Source organism: Lactuca serriola, chromosome 6 (assembly GCF_051521515.1).
Source record: "Lactuca serriola cultivar US96UC23 chromosome 6, Lser_US96UC23_V15, whole genome shotgun sequence".
NCBI lineage: Eukaryota > Viridiplantae > Streptophyta > Magnoliopsida > Asterales > Asteraceae > Lactuca > Lactuca serriola.
Genome location: NC_136413.1, coordinates 23,644,726 through 23,661,153, shown reverse-complemented (window position 1 = coordinate 23,661,153; position 16,428 = coordinate 23,644,726). Strand labels below are relative to the sequence as shown.

General features: G+C 34.1%; 1 pseudogene; it reads left to right on the top strand.

Moving 5' to 3' along the window:
* The first annotated feature begins 1,578 nt into the window (after positions 1–1,578).
* Positions 1,579–11,506, top strand: LOC145059573 (dynamin-related protein 3B-like; annotated as a pseudogene).
* Positions 11,507–16,428: the final 4,922 nt, after the last annotated feature.

Below are 16,428 nucleotides of genomic sequence, written 5' to 3'. Positions count from 1 at the left end.
AATCATTTTTTCTATATAAGAACTAGCTTTGTGTAAAGAAAAAATGTTTTACGCATGATCAATAAGCCAACAACAGCTGCAATTGCTTATGGTGTAGGCAATATGTCAAGTTTCAATAAGAAAAGGAATGTGCTTGTTTTTTATCTTGGTGGTGGCACTTTTGATGTTTCACTTCTCACCATTTCCAAAAATAAAAATAAAAATAAATAGTCAAACATGGCATTTAAACTGGTTGTAGAGTTTTTGACAATTGATTCCCCTAAAAGAACTTTGCATCTTATGTATTGAAGAGGTTATAAATAACTAATAATATAGAAAATGAATTCTTTCCTTCTTGTCACTAATATTAAACTACAGGTATGATGGTGGGCTGTTTGGATAAGATTAATCTAACAAAAATATAATTGATGAATTCTTTCCTTTTTGTCACTAATAAACACAAAGCTAGTTCTTATATAGAAAAAATGAGTTAAGCCTATTTCTATGGTTAACAGGTGCTGTTTCTTTTTGACTTAACGGCCGTTTCTTTTGGGACTATTTACAAGGGCTATATTGCTGAGAATGTTTGGGTTGGTCTCAAATCTCTGCCTGTTGCTGTTAAGGTTCTCAATAAGGAGGGTCTTCAAGGCCACAAAGAATGGCTTGTAAGCTCCTCTAGTTCTCTGTCCTTGCAGCAACTAGTTTTTTGTTTTGTTTTATCTTCCTTATAGCATTCTAATCTATATATGTAATGACGTTTTGTGTTGTAGACTGAAGTTAATTTCCTTGGTCAGCTCATACATCCCAATTTGGTGAAATTGATTGGGTATTGCTGTGAAGATGACCACAAATTGCTTGTTTATGTGAGAGAAGGCATTTTCAACAGTGGGGACACCAGACTATATTGTCCCTGATCTGAAGTGTTGTTGAAGAAAGGACATGAGATGGAGTGTGATTGGTTAGTGTTGTATTAGTATTTGATAAGGATATTTCACAAGATTTTTCTACAACTTTTCTTCTTTTCTTTAAAGCACTAAGTATAAAAAATACATTGTTTTTTATTTTATATATGAATCTTGGATACTTCACAAGATTCTTACATTCCTTTTACTCAATTATTTGTGTACAGCCTGGTAATCTTGCAACCAATGTGAAAACCGTCTTCACTTGCATTCTAGACCAAGTTGTTGTTCCATGGATTTATTGATTCTCATGTCCATTTGCTTTTTGGAGGACTCTAGGTTCTAAAGTCCCTCACCTTCTTCAAATGATATACATATAACATTTGTGTTTTGTTCTTTTTTCAGTTTAGGGCTAAATGCAAATCATAGCAACATACTTTAATTTATTTGTGCATTTCTTTCATCATTACAACATTATACTTTAAATATATTTATTTTACAAGCCATTAATTGTATTTTGAAAATTCTATTTTTTTCTCATCAAGAATTAATTTTTAATGTACTTCCAACTATGATATGTTGATATTACACCTCATCATCTTGTAAGAAAAAACTAAATATAAATTATATAAACTGTAATTAAACCCAACTTAATCACAATTAGTCTTTTCAATCTTGACAGGTATGGCTTTCATGAATGGATGGGCACATGGGATTGGCTAACTCTTTAGCTCTAAAATTATCTGGAGTTACAAGTAACATGCAAGATCCAGTTGGTGGAACTATTAGCAGAAATGAAAATGGAGGTATAATAATATTATATATGATTATTATATTCTTGGATTCATTTTGTAAACTCATGTCTTTTGAATCATTATATGCAGAACCTTCAGGCCTTATGATTGATTCTGCAATGAAAGTTGTTCTTTCATGCGTTCCGGAAGTTTCTGTTGAAGAAAGAAGACAAGCATTGGATAGAGCTAGTAGGTATGCATTTATGAGGGGTGGCACAACAGTTGTTGATTTTGGAAGATATTTTCCTGGAGCATCACTAGAACACCCGATTCTTAGGTATTGTTTAATTATGAGTTATTGGGTTAAGCCTTACTTGACGAGTTGGTTGACCTACTCGTCGAGTAGCAGCAGGAAGGATCGCGGGTTAAGTGACCTACTCGACGAGTCCATATTAGGACTCGGTGAGTAGGAGTTGGCAGCTGAAACCCTAAATCTCGGGGTTGTGCACCCTGTTTAAGGTGACACAAACCTCCTTCAGCCTCTTTGCAGTCTCTTACCAAACCCTAATACGTGTGTGTGTGTGTGCCCATTGTGTGTTTGAAGCCTTGGAAGAGGATTTTGGTGAAAAGAGCTTGGGAAGCAAGTGGTTGGAAGCAAGGAGCTTGGGGGAAATCCGGATCTACTCCAGTTGTCATCTCTTGGGAAGGTATCAAGCTGTTATCCCCCTTTCTACTTTGTTCTAAACCTCCTTGGTTGGAGATTAGGGTTCTTGGTTGGGTTGTAAAGTCATTTTCTGGAGTATGAGCCAAGATCTGAAGTTGTAACTTCAGATCTGAACTCTCTATGGGTTGTAGATCCATAAAGTCCCTGCTTTGGACGTGAATGAGGCCTCCCTTATGCATAAAACCCATTAAGAGCTTAGTTTTGGGCATTAAGAACCTTTTTAGCCATGCATGCACGTAAAGTTTGCAACTTTACCTGAAAGGCAAGCCCTAGGAGCTTGGATCTGTAGTTTGGAGTCGTTGCATGGCTTAAAATGGGTCTGTATGGCTTAAGGACTGAAGGGACTTGGCGAATCACAAGGGATATCGGCGAGTCGTTTGAATAAAGCCGTGAACTCGACGAGTTGGAAGAACAACTCGGCGAGTCCAATGAAGATTGCCATGAGACTCGACGAGTTGATGAACAACTCGGTAAGTCGGATGAGTTTTTACCAAGATATGTTGCGTGTTTATCTGTTGATTTCAAGGGGGGGGGGAAACTCGATGGGTGGCCTTGGGGTTTAATCGAGATTCGAAGGAACTCGACGAGTCACCGCGATGACTCGACGAGTTGGAATATGCTTCAAGGGACTCGGCGAGTTGAGGTCAACATGGACTGTTGACCTTGACCAAGGAATTTGACTTTGACCAGGGTTAACGAGTGGGTTATAGAGTACTCTGAAGACTCATGAGTATGTTCGTATTATGGTAATAGGTGGTGGAGTCTTTGACGCGTGATCAAAGAGCTGTGATTATTTATCGAGCTAACATCTACGAGGTGAGTTATCCTCACTATACTAAGGGGTCTAAGGCACCAAGGCCAGCCCATTGGAATCGATATCCTAGTAGTTATTGATATGTTGAGTTGAGTTAGTAATGTATGCCAGCTGATATGCTAGTCGGGTAGATCTGTAGGACTGCATGTGATACTGATTGATTACCTGTATGTGCATTTATCTGTTACATGTCGACATGTTATGTGGGATGGGTTGAGGTTGTACTACTCCGTGCGGTAGCCAACAAATCCGAGAGTATTCCAGATATGAGTTGAGGGCCCGATAGGCATTCCAGACTCATACTGAGGACTCGGGAGCATTCTAGATACGAGCTGAGGGCCCGGTAGGCATTCCAAACTCGTATTGAGGGCTTGATGGCATTCCAGATACGAGTTGAGGGCCCGGTAGGCATTCCAGACTCGTACTGAAGGCCCAGGGGTAGTCCAGCTTATAAAGTTGTGGACCCAGTGCATGTTGTTCTGTTTTTGATTGATATGATATGCTAATGTTGATATTGCTATGTGGATTGTATGTGTGTCGGTATTTTGGGGGTAACTCACTAAGCTTTCGGGCTTATAGTTTCAGTTTATTGTTTCAGGTACACCAGGGGATCCCGACAAGGCTAAGGCGTGATCGTACAACTCCTCCTGTTATGTTATGTTTCTGGTAAATACTCTGATAATTAATATTTTGAAAACAAAGTTGTAATGTTTTGATGAACTTGACATGTTTTAAAAAGTTTAAATTGGTTTGAAATTTATGGGTGTTACAGAAGAATATTGGCCTGGAGCATCACTAGAACATATGGCTACAAGATATTTTCCTGGAGTTGATTTTAAAATAATATTTAAGATTAATGATATAGGTATTGTTAGCCACACGAATTACAAGTTATTAGGCAGAATTTGATTTTACATAATAAAGACTGTCAACAGAAAGTAGACCCAAAAAGTGTCTTGATAACTATAATCTTGACTAGTACATATAGGGAATTGGTAATTCTCAAGTAAGTTGCAAATAAGAAATACAAAGCAAAAACATGACTAAATCCATAAATCCCAATGTCAAATAATCAAAGAGAAATATAACTACTTTACATAATTCATCAAGACTCCAATCATCATCACTAAGATATTGATTCTTAACAGTTCAACATAAACCCTCAAAAGTCAAAACTATAATAATACTGGACCACCACCCAGGTCAAAAAAAGAGTCCTACTTCAGAAAGGAGGAATCACCTGAAAGAATGAAAAGAAACATCAAACATCATGGAATCAACCATTCCATTCCTTCCCCCCTAATTCCATAATGTGAAAATAAAAGGAAATGTATATATATACCTTGACTTGATTCAGTTAAAGGTGAATCCACCAGAGGGAATGGAAACATCACCACCTCCAAGTTATTTTCCTGGAGCATCACTAGAACATTCATGAGATAACATTTCTTTCATGTTTCTTGTAGCCATATGTTGATGAGCCTTGGAATATTGGCCTCCAAGTTACAGATATGGAAAGCTTATCTAATATGACTGTTCAATCCGACAAATATGGCCTCCAGGTATTTTTTATTTTTATTTTTTTCATTTATCTTTAAAAATGTGGTTGTAAATATGTAAAATAACTTACTAGTTGAACAATTTTTTCATCAGGTTGCTATTAATGCTATTTGAGATAAGGCCAATGACCTGATCTTGGATATGTATAAATCAGTTGTCTCAACATTTGAGTCATGGAAGTGCAGCCAAGTTTGGTGGACAAGGGATTGTTGCTTCAGTGATATTATATCATAGCTTGTTCAAGTCTACTACCTGTGAAAGATTAATATGAAGTAAAATCATTGTTCATATTCATAAAATTAGTTCCCTAGATAGACCAGTTTTACTACCTACATAAATTTTCATCTAATAGAATTTTGTTGTTTACATGTTAACAGAGTAATTATGTCCTTGAATTTTGTATGATCATGAGCCTCTAAATAGAAAGTTCAAGCACTTTATATTCTTGTCAAGTGAGATTAGATCACTGACTTCTTATTTTACAATCTTGATACTATAGGCTGAGACTGACAGGGAAGCAGGGGGAAACAAGGGTGTTTTTGATAAGCAAATCCGTTTAAAGATTTTCTCTCCTAATGTTCTTGACATAACTCTGGTTGATTTACCTGGCATAACAAAAGTTCCTGTAGGTGATCAACCCTTTGATATTGAAGCTCGCATCAGAACAATGATAATGTCATACATTAAGACTCCCAACTGTTTAATTCTTGCTGTGACACCAGCAAATTCAGACCTTGCCAACTCAGACACCCTTCAAATTGCTAGAAATTAGGCCTGACAATTGGGTTGGGTTCGGGTTGATGGGTCAGAAAACAAAAACTCAACCCAGCCCATATAATATATGGGTTGACGGGTTGGTGGGTTGGAAACCTCAACCCAACCCAACCCATATAACCCGTTTAAGTATATGGGTTCGTGGTTTCACAAGTTAATGGGTCAATCCCAACCCATATAACCCGTTTAATAAATAAGCAACACATTTTAAAAAATGAGGTTTTTAAACATAACTTCTTAAAATGATTAAAGTAATTAACATAAAAAAAAGTTTTTCAAAAAAATTCATAAAGTCAATAATATGCAAATAAAAATGAAAAATGAAAACATTCATTGAAAGTGGATGTGTTCGTCGTTGGTGACTCGTGAAAATAACGACATGTATTTTTTTCTTTTTCTAATTAATAAACCGCAAACGCAGATTAGCCAAATACGAATACAAAAGAAATACAATGATATGGAATATTACGAATACGAATGGAAATCAAATTTCATTAATAATTAAATATATTTTTTTTTGAAATGTAATATATATATATATATATATATATATATATATATATATATATATATATATATATACGGGTTGACGGGTTGACCCGCGAATCCAAACAGATAACCCAACCCAACCCATGAAATAAACGGGTTGGTGGGTTGACGGGTTGGCGGGTCAAAATTCTCAACCCAAACCCGTTTATTTTCGGGTTGGGTTAGTGTCGGGTTACGGGTTGGGTCGAGAGTTGCCACCCCTACTGGAAATGCTGATCCAGATGGTATTTGACTCCATGCTAATGTAACTTATGATATCATAATCATCTCTTTAGAATGATATTATCCTCTTTATTTTTACAGGTATGTCATACAATTGGTGTGATAACAAAGGTGCAATATACATAAACCCAAGTTTGCATTTTTAGTCATTCCTTAATCCTATCTGTTGTCTGTTGTTATTCATTTCTGACATGTTGTATCCTATTCATTTTATTTAGTTGGACATCATGGATACAGGTACAGATGTCCGTAACTTTTTGCTTGGAAAAGTTATTCCCCTAAGACTTGGTTATGTGGGTGTTGTAAATGGTAGTCAATAGGTAATATTTTTTCTTCCTTCAACATTAAAAAACCAAACTTTATTATTATAGATGCACTTGTGGGGCTTTTCTTGTGTTAGTTAATCTCACAACTTATATACAATATTGTTAAATAGGATATTATGCTTAATCGAACAATTAAAGATGCACTTGTGGCTGAGGAGAAGTTCTTTTGCAGTCGTTCGGTATGACTACTTTTTTACTTTATTTATTTATTTATATATAAATTAACAATTTAGCATTGATGAGATCTTTAGTTAATTTAACAATTTATAGTGCAGGTTTATAATGAGCTTGTTGATCGTTGTGGTGTGGCTCAACTAGCAAAGAAGTTGAACAAGGTATTGTGAGTGTTTGAAGAATCCTTGTTTTTTACCCTTGAACAATGTGATATTTGTTAAAAGATACTATAACACAATATTTATTTGTTTCTTTTGATTTGTAGATTTTGGTGCAACATATCAAAACAGTGCTACCAGGGTTGAAGTCTCACATTAGTGCTACATTAGTTTCAGGGTAATTTAAGTACATGATTTATTTCAAGGGTAATAAAGAAGTTTCTCTACACTCTACACTATAGACACCATGTGGGACCCCCACATAGAAATAAAATAAAATATATTACTATTATGGGTTAAAAATAAAATCCATTAAAGAAATATATGAATAAATTGCTATTATGGTAAAAAAAAAGTAAAATAAAGTACTGTCACACCCCAAAACCGGAACGGCGGAAACGTTCTGGGGTGGATGACGTCATGTCAAGTATCACAACATATGCAGTATAGTAATCAAAGTACAACAACAATTTCATTAATAGTAATAGTTTTACATAAGTTACATTTTATAGAGACATCAAAGTAATACAGAAACTAGTATAGATGCAGCTCGGTTCTAAGCTGGCTTCACAAAAGCTCCCGGGTGTACCTGTCTGTTGCTGACCTGAGAATACAAGTTATTTTGAAACCGAGTATCAGCATTTTTATAAAATGCTGGTGAATTCATAAGTATTTAGTGTCATTTGTGTAAGTAAGCATTTTATTCAAAATAACTTTATAAAAAGTAGTAGTTTAGAATCTACGGTGTATTAGCGCCCTTTCCAGAAAATCCTATATTTTCTAATTAAAAGCAATCTTTTACCAAGACTTGACAGTGTTATGTTTTAAAGAGAAATTTTCCCTGAAATACTATCATTACCAAAATACGGTATTTGACTTTAAGGAAAATAGGAGAATATCACTAGTAAAAATACTAAGGGAAAATAACATATACCTCAGCAGAAATACTGCTGACTAAGGCAAAAGAAATCATAGACTCCAGGAGATTATCGAATGAATGATACGCATGGCTCAGTCTAACAAAAGGAAACACAGACCCCAGCCGGTATCAAATGAACGATACAACTAGCAAGGTCTAAAACAAAGAAACAAGGACTCCAGACAGTGTCAAATGAACGACACAGCTAGCAAAGTCTAAAACAAGGAAATACAAACTCCCGACAATGTCAAATGGACGACACAACTAGCAAAGTCTAAAACAAAGAAATATAGACTCCAGACAGTGTCAAATGGACGACACAACTAGCAAAGTCTAAAACCAAGGGTGAATGTGAACTCGTATGTAACCATGCTGATCGACGATAGAGTATCCAATGACCTTCCAGGTCATGCGTAGAGGTAGTGGCATTATGTCACCTATGGGCCTTACCGGCGCAGACTGTAGCTAGTAGTCAGGGTGTGGGAGTGTCAGCCCCATATAGATCTATACACATGATGTTCGCTCTCCTTCCCGAAGACTCTGGTTACACGGCGTTGGTGCAATGCAACGTCGTAGAGGGAAATAGTGTGTCACATTCTAAAGTAAAAGAGAGAGGTATGGATAGATATAGAGATAGAGACAGAGACAGAGACAGAGATAGAGACAGAGATAGAGATAGAGATAGAGATAGAGATAGAGATAGAGATAGGGATAGAGATAGAGATAGAGATAGAGATAGGGATAGAGATAGAGATAGAGTTAGAGATAGAGTTAGAGATAGAGATAGAGATAGATTTATAGATAGAGATAGAGATAGAGTTAGAGATAGAGATAGAGTCTCCTAACTGTTCCTATAATAGTTACTAGGGTTCCAGAAACATGAATAATAAAGGGAGGCCTTTACTACCCAAGGCGATGCACTGGATGAGAGAGAGAGAGAGAGAGGAAGCTTTTATGTCCATATATGTATACATGATATATAACTAATGTTTATATGACCTTCGGACGGATAACCGAAACCCACCATACCACATCCTAACGAGGAAAAGGAAATAGGGCGAACTAACCTTCCTAAGTCTTTTAAACATTATTTATATAACTATACAAATACAGGCATGCATTTAACGAAGTAAAAGTATAGAAGAAAACTTTGATGAAAAACTTTGGAAAACTTTTACACATAAGAAATTTACGACTTAATGTCAGTTTGTAAAACAAGCTTTGAAAACCGTTCATAAACACGTTCTATAATTTGATAACACAATATAAGTAAAGAAAACCTTTGTTTAAAACATTGCCGTAACTGGTTTAGAGGTAAAACATACAGCACGAGAGACAATTTGAGAAAGATTTAAACAAGTAAGACGTTTTGGAAAACCATCTATAGTATTATACTTGGTAAAACAGCTGAAAGTGTGCTAAATCCTTATACATGCGGGTTATTAATCACATATGATTGATATGATAACTAGCATGTTTTAACTTGTATTCTCCCCCATAAAAGCATGTAAAAACATTTAAAAGGTTAATTCAGGGGCATGAACTCACCTGTTGTAAGTGGATCGGGCGGAGGTGCCGGTTGGGTGCTCGGTGTCAAGTGAAGACTTGAACACACTTAGTGACCTATTAACATATGGTAACATATGTTTACATACAATAAGTAATTATAATACTAATTAAACACATAAACACATCCTAATGTGCGGAAAACACTTTGGTCAAGTGCTAGGAGGCTATTGGGTTGCAAATAAGGGAGTGTATGGCCTAGTTAGTGAGTTTACTCTTCAAGAGTAAACTCTTTATAGAGTTTACGGCCCTAAGAACATATCCCCATGAGTTTATGACCGTAAACTCATGGGTGATGTGCTCTTGGATGATTTAAGGTCTTATCTCACTAGTGGAATTAAGCTAGGCTCAAATCTAGGGCTTATGAATGGTTTAAGGCATCAAATAGACCATTCATGGGAGTTTACGGTAGTAAACATAGAGTTTACGACCGTAAACTCTTACTAGCCCCTTCCTTTTGTGTTTTGATTGTTCATACTTGTTTCTAGTCAATTATACAAGTCATAAGGGGTATTAGGGGCATCATATGACCGTTTTATGGAGTTTACGGCCCATGGACCAATCCTAGGGGGGTTTACGGACGTAAACTCCTAGGTCCTTGGTTTAGTTGATGTTTAAAGCCCATACTTCATTTGTGGTTGATTCTAGACATTTTCCCAGGCCATAGGAGGTGTTTGAGGGCAATTCTAACACCTTAAAAGGTGTTCACGGCCCTTGAATAGGGGTTTACGGTCCAAGAGTGTTCTTGGGCCATAAACTCATGTTTACTCTCCATATAATAAGGTTTTGGTGTTCTAAGCTCGTACATGCAAGTCTACAAGTCATATATAAGCCCTAGGAGTGATTTGGAAGGGTTTTGGGGCTTCAAATCCCCACATAGGGGTGTTTACAGTCCAAGAGTGTTCTTGGGCCGTAAACACATGATTTGTCCCCTATTGGATGTCTTAAACACGGATTTGCATGTTAAATGAGCTAAACAACAAGTTAGGGTAGACCACTTACTAGTTTGGGGCTCGAAATGGGCGGTTTTTGGATCGAAAGCAACTTGTAGAGAGAGAGAGAGAGTGTGTAGAGAGAGAGTGAAAAGTCTCAAATGGAGTCCACTCACACTTATATAGGGGTTTGAGTTTGTGGCTCGGTGGAAATCTACCCAATACTGACGTTAAACGGGGCTTTTGGTCACACCCGATTAAATGGTCGTATTTTTGACTTGGTTGTAACTAAAACTTTTCAAGGAATTATTGAGGATGTTTCTAACTTGTTTCAACCCTTATGAAGTCATAATAAGTCCCAATTTAATTAACCTAGTCCAAAAGGTTAACGGACAATTAATAAAGCGGGTTTTATTAACGGAAGATGAGGTTAAAAATGATGGAATAAATTTCGGGTTGGTTGACAACCAGATCATTTGCTGGACGATGTTGACTCAGCAATTAGAAAAACCGGGGTAGAGAGGGCGCAGAAAGGATCTTATTTATTTCAGACACTCCTCATTAGCAATGCACTTGTTGCATTTGGTTCTGACCTAAAAGTTGTATATGTTGGTAATGATGCCCCTACTCTTTGTTAAACCTCTTGCAAGATCAGTGTCAAATACAATATTTAAGGGTTAGAAACAAGAATCAATTTTCATGATGTTTCTTGATTGTTTTCTACATGGAATTATACAAAAATAGCATAAGCGGCCTAATAGTCTAGCTGGATTAGCTCGATCATCTTCTTGGTTTGATATGAATGAGATATAATGGAAACCAGTAAGATATTTACTTTTATAAAAAAGAAGCTTATTGAGTTTATCTTTTTTCATTCCCCTTTTCTGTTTTAGTAAAAGTGTATCTTTTTTTTAGGTCGGGGCTTGCAGATCCTCTTTTAGGCTCACCTGGAGTTCCAGGAGCTTTAGAGAGAAGCTTTTTACCTCAATTAACTATTTACAACTGGAGATGCAATCATTTCTCAAATCCTCTTCTTACAGCAACTGGAGCTACAATGGTGAAGTTTATTTTGATTCATGTATTTTTCTTTTTGTTTTTCATTTTCAGCTGGTAGCAATCTTCATAATCCAATTACTCAATGGAAGCAATCAACCAACATGGAGGAGCAAATAGTAAGTGTATTCCTAAAAATTTTGTTTATGAAACATAAGAAATGAAATAAAAAAGAAGCTTATTGAGTTTTTTCTATATTTTGTTAGAGGCTACTCCAAAATAAGTTTTGAAGCTAATGGGAATTCAAGGGCTTACTCTATTCCACTTAAAGAGTCATCTCCAGGTATATATATATATATATATATATATATATATATATATATATATATATATTGTATATATGACATGTATACATACTCTTGAAATTTCCTATATTTAGCTGAAAACATGCAGACAAATTAATTTAACATATTAGTGCCTTGCAGCCTCTCAAAGTTCCTGCATTCAGGTTATTCTTTTAGAAAGGAAATTATCAAAGGAGAATTTAGTCATGAGTTTCTTTTAATGTTGTACATGTTTTGTTTTCTATAATAATATTATGCAATATTAGCAATGTGTTACATTTACTTACTATTGGAATGATTATCTGTATTTGACATATTAGTACAATGAATTATCTTTATTGTTTGTGGTATTTTATTTTGTATTATGAGACTTTTAATATGTTATTTAATTTGAAAAGTAGTAAATCTATCAAAAATATATAATTTTAAAAACATTTAAAATTATGACATGAAAAAATGCTTTATGACAGGGGCTTCATTGATATGCATTGTGTGAGATAAACACGCGCGTCGTAAGGTTACGACACGCAAATGTGTGTCGTCTTTCTTTATGACAGGGTCTTCCTTAGTACGCATTGCATGTTATAACTGTGCGTCGTAAATGCGTGTCATAAATGTGCGTCGTAAATAGACGACGCGCAAAAGCGTGTTATCTCCCATTATGACAGAGCCTTCCTTGACACACATTTGCGTGTGGTCTGAGAGTTTTACGACACGCATTGCGCGTCGTAAAAGACTGTTTTTCTAGTAGTGACCATTATCTTGTTACATAGTTTTCATTCACAACAATATATATATATATATATATATATATATATATATATAATTGGTGGTGGTATTGGTATAATTATAAAGTGATATAATTTTATATATTTGTTTAAATCAATGATTATAATTTTATATAATTAAAAAAATCTCTTAATTAATAATTTATTTAAAATAAATGATTTATAATTTTGAGTTTTTACTATTAAAATTTAATTAATTTTATAATCATATTTTCCACGAATTATAAATTGGTTAAACAATGTGTCAATTGTCTGGAACTAAACAGTTAAAAACTGATAAACACTTGTATAGGTGCCAACCATACCTCTTAAATATTTTGCCTTTTGAGAGCATGCAAAACCATGGAATGTATACATGTTTGGATTGTAGATTTCCACAACACCCGATGCGTATTAATTTCAATAATTTAAAGGCAGTTTGTACTTCAACACTTGTAACATAACTAGTGGTCTGTCATCATTTTCTTGAATTGTTGTTTTCATGATGTTCATTTTTTGATTTTATGATATAAAAGCATAGTATATCTCGTGTGTACTAGTGTTCGAGAGACGTAAATAAACCAGCATCCACGTAGGGTTTCGTGGTTAATTGATGTATGCAACGCCTACGACCTTTATTTATGTATTAATAACTTTTTTTTAATAGATTATAAATCTAATCGTAAACTATAACCTCCGAAAACAAATTAACTTCGTTAAAGTAAGGGTGACAATTTACAATGCAAAAAAACATTAGACACAAATTAATGGATTTTGATTAGATATTTCAACTCATTTAATTAAACCGGTTGAGATGACATGACATATAAATTAAACATATAAAATTAGGATCAAAACTTTTAACACAAAAATGACCAATTTATTTATATACAACTTTTTGTAATATTTTAATTAAACTAGACATGTCCAAATACCAAAATGAAGGATGAATTTTTTTTATAATGTGAAACAACTAATTAGTCAAGACATATTTTCTGTTTTTATTTTTTTTTATTCGTATCTCATTCTACACAATCTACCTTGTCCACTTCCGCTTCATAATGTTTGTCTGCCTGCCAAACTAGTTCTCATTCTCGTATTTCATGTAGGGGTGAGCAAAAACCGAACCGCAAACCAAAAATACCGAAAAAACCGCATAAACTGAAACCGAAAAACCGAAACCGAAATGAAAACCGATGGTGCGGTTTTTAGTTTTGCAAAAACCGAAAATACTTGGTGCGGTGCGGTTTCTAGTCTCGCAAAAACCGCAAAAAACCGAACCGCACCGCAATATATATATATATATATATATATATATATATATATATATATATATATATATATATATATATATATATATATATATATATATATATATGCGGTGCGGTTCGGTTTTTTGCGGTTTTTGCGAGACTAGAAACCGCACCGCACCAAGATAAAAATATACAATCATCATCCGATAGATAAGATAGATATTTATATTTATAGAAATTTTCATAAGTTCTTAGTTCTTACAAATATCAACACTTTATATATATATATATATATATATATATATATATATATATATATATATATATATATATATATATATATATATAAAGTGTTGATATTTGTAAGAACTAAGAACTTATGAAAATTTCTATAAATATAAATATCTATCTTATCTATCGGATGATGATTGTATATTTTTAAGCATACAGTCAGTGATATTTACAATAACAAATAATGTTTATGACATCTTTTAACATTTAAATTTGAAGAGTACTAGTAATGATAATATCATTTTTATGAATACATTAATATTATTGCATATATTAAATTCATATTATGTTTAAGGATTAAAAGGATTAAAAACATGTTAGATGAGTGGTTATGTAATTTGATTTCAAACCAAGAGGTGGTGGTATCGTTTCATTTCCAAAAAATGATTAGCACTCCTCATCTGAGTCAGAGTAACTTGCCGAGTTACTTGAGTTTTAGTAAAAAGGCAAAATGTAAACAAAAAAAAACTAACAAAAAACCGCAATAAAAACCACAAAAACCGAACCGCATAAAAACTGAACGGTGTGGTTTCTAAATTTCAAAAAACCGAAGTTGCGGTTTTCGGTTCGGTTTTGGCCAAAAATCGCACCGAACCGCAGCATGCTCACCCCTAATTTCATGTTCTCTTTTTCACCTTTCAAACTCCTAGTGTTTTTATCATATTTAGTGCTTCACTTTAACATGACACATGTTTACAAAACCTAAATCGCAAATGTGAACAAGTAACCCCAAAATCAACTTATACGAAAATAAATAAGTTGATACAACACAACATAATAATTAAATAGGTGTGTTTGTGGTCAAGCCGTTTCAACCTATTTAAGTTTCAATCTGACACGAATACGAAATGACACAACACGATATCCACGCCTTGATTTACATGATTAATAACCATTAACTTTTTTTTAATAAGTTACACAATATCATCCGATGAAATTTGTTGTTCATAAAAGCGTAGTAGTTAAACAAAAGGCCTGCAAAATTGACCAACCATTTATTTTAAGGAAATGAATCCTTCAACACACATATATTGTGTGTTCTTCGAGCTCTTTAAGTTCATCAAGATATATACATTTAAAAAAATTACGTCAACAATAAAGCTGGTGAGCTTTTGTAGGTTTTAACTCAATGTTTTTATAATCTAAAATGTGTTTAAAACCAATGATTTATAATAGAGTAAATTGCAATTTGTTTTCACTTGTAATCCCACACAAACAAAATATTCCAGCTTATTAATTATAGCTTATAAAACATAGGCAATAATCAAATAAGTGTGTTGTGTTGAATTTTTAGAAAACATTAAATGCATAAATAAGTATTCAACACTTAACCATTTGAACAGATCGTTTCATTTTAAACTTGCACATGCTAGAATGCATTTTTGAGTTCTAATGCGAGCCTATAACCAACACTAGTCACGCTACCCACGAAAAAGCCTCTGTAGAGCATTGTGAAGAGAGGTACCTTTATCATCACTAACGTTTCATCGATGTCATGTAATAATAAGAGAAAGAACCATTACGACTATTTTGTTTCGGTAGACAAAGGTTGTAGCTAGCAACCGCATGCGGGGCTTTCAACCCGTATAGATCTATACCAACAAGTTTCATGTTCCTCCCAGATTAATGGTTATAACACAAAGGGCTTGTAATAAGTTTATGTTCCTAGCGGATGGAGTATTTCTCACATAGAAAGTCCCGCATTTAAAAAGTCTAGGATTTTCTGCATATGTTTTAGTCTCAAACTCCTATGATAGTTTTATTGACTAACCAGTTCAAATCGTTTAAGAAAGAATATCGAGCTTTAAAATTTAAGTTATTAAGTTTTCTATTTAGAGTTTTTAAGCTTTATAATGATTTTCAAACAAAAATTTGGTGGCGTAACGATGGTGTTTTGAATAAATCCATATTTCAAATATTACACTAAAATTTTCAATTTCCAAGTTTTAAATTTTCAAATTTTAAAATATTATACTGAAATTTTTAGAATTTCAAATTTAAAAAATTTTAATTTTTGGAATACTTAATTTATTAGGAAATATTATTTTTTAAATAACTTTATTAATAACTTAGTGTCTCCGATTAATTTCCGCCTAGTCCGAGTAATTATTTATCGCTAGTCGACCACCGAGCTACTGCCGAACGATTTTCACAACTTTGATATATATATACACACACACACACATACACCTTAACAAACATTTAGCCTCAAATGCTGAATTTAAGAGATACAACCCTTAAAGCATTATACACAACAACTTTATGCATTTGCAGAAAAAATGATTTTATCTGGTCAACCAAAAAACCCTCTTATTGCCCCCTGTTATTAACCATTATTGATTTGACTTGGCTCATTCCCTTATCTTGGCATTCCCTATGTCTCAGAAGCATCTATTCATTGTTCTATATACTTGAAGACACATTCAAATAGAAGTTCCCATCACACT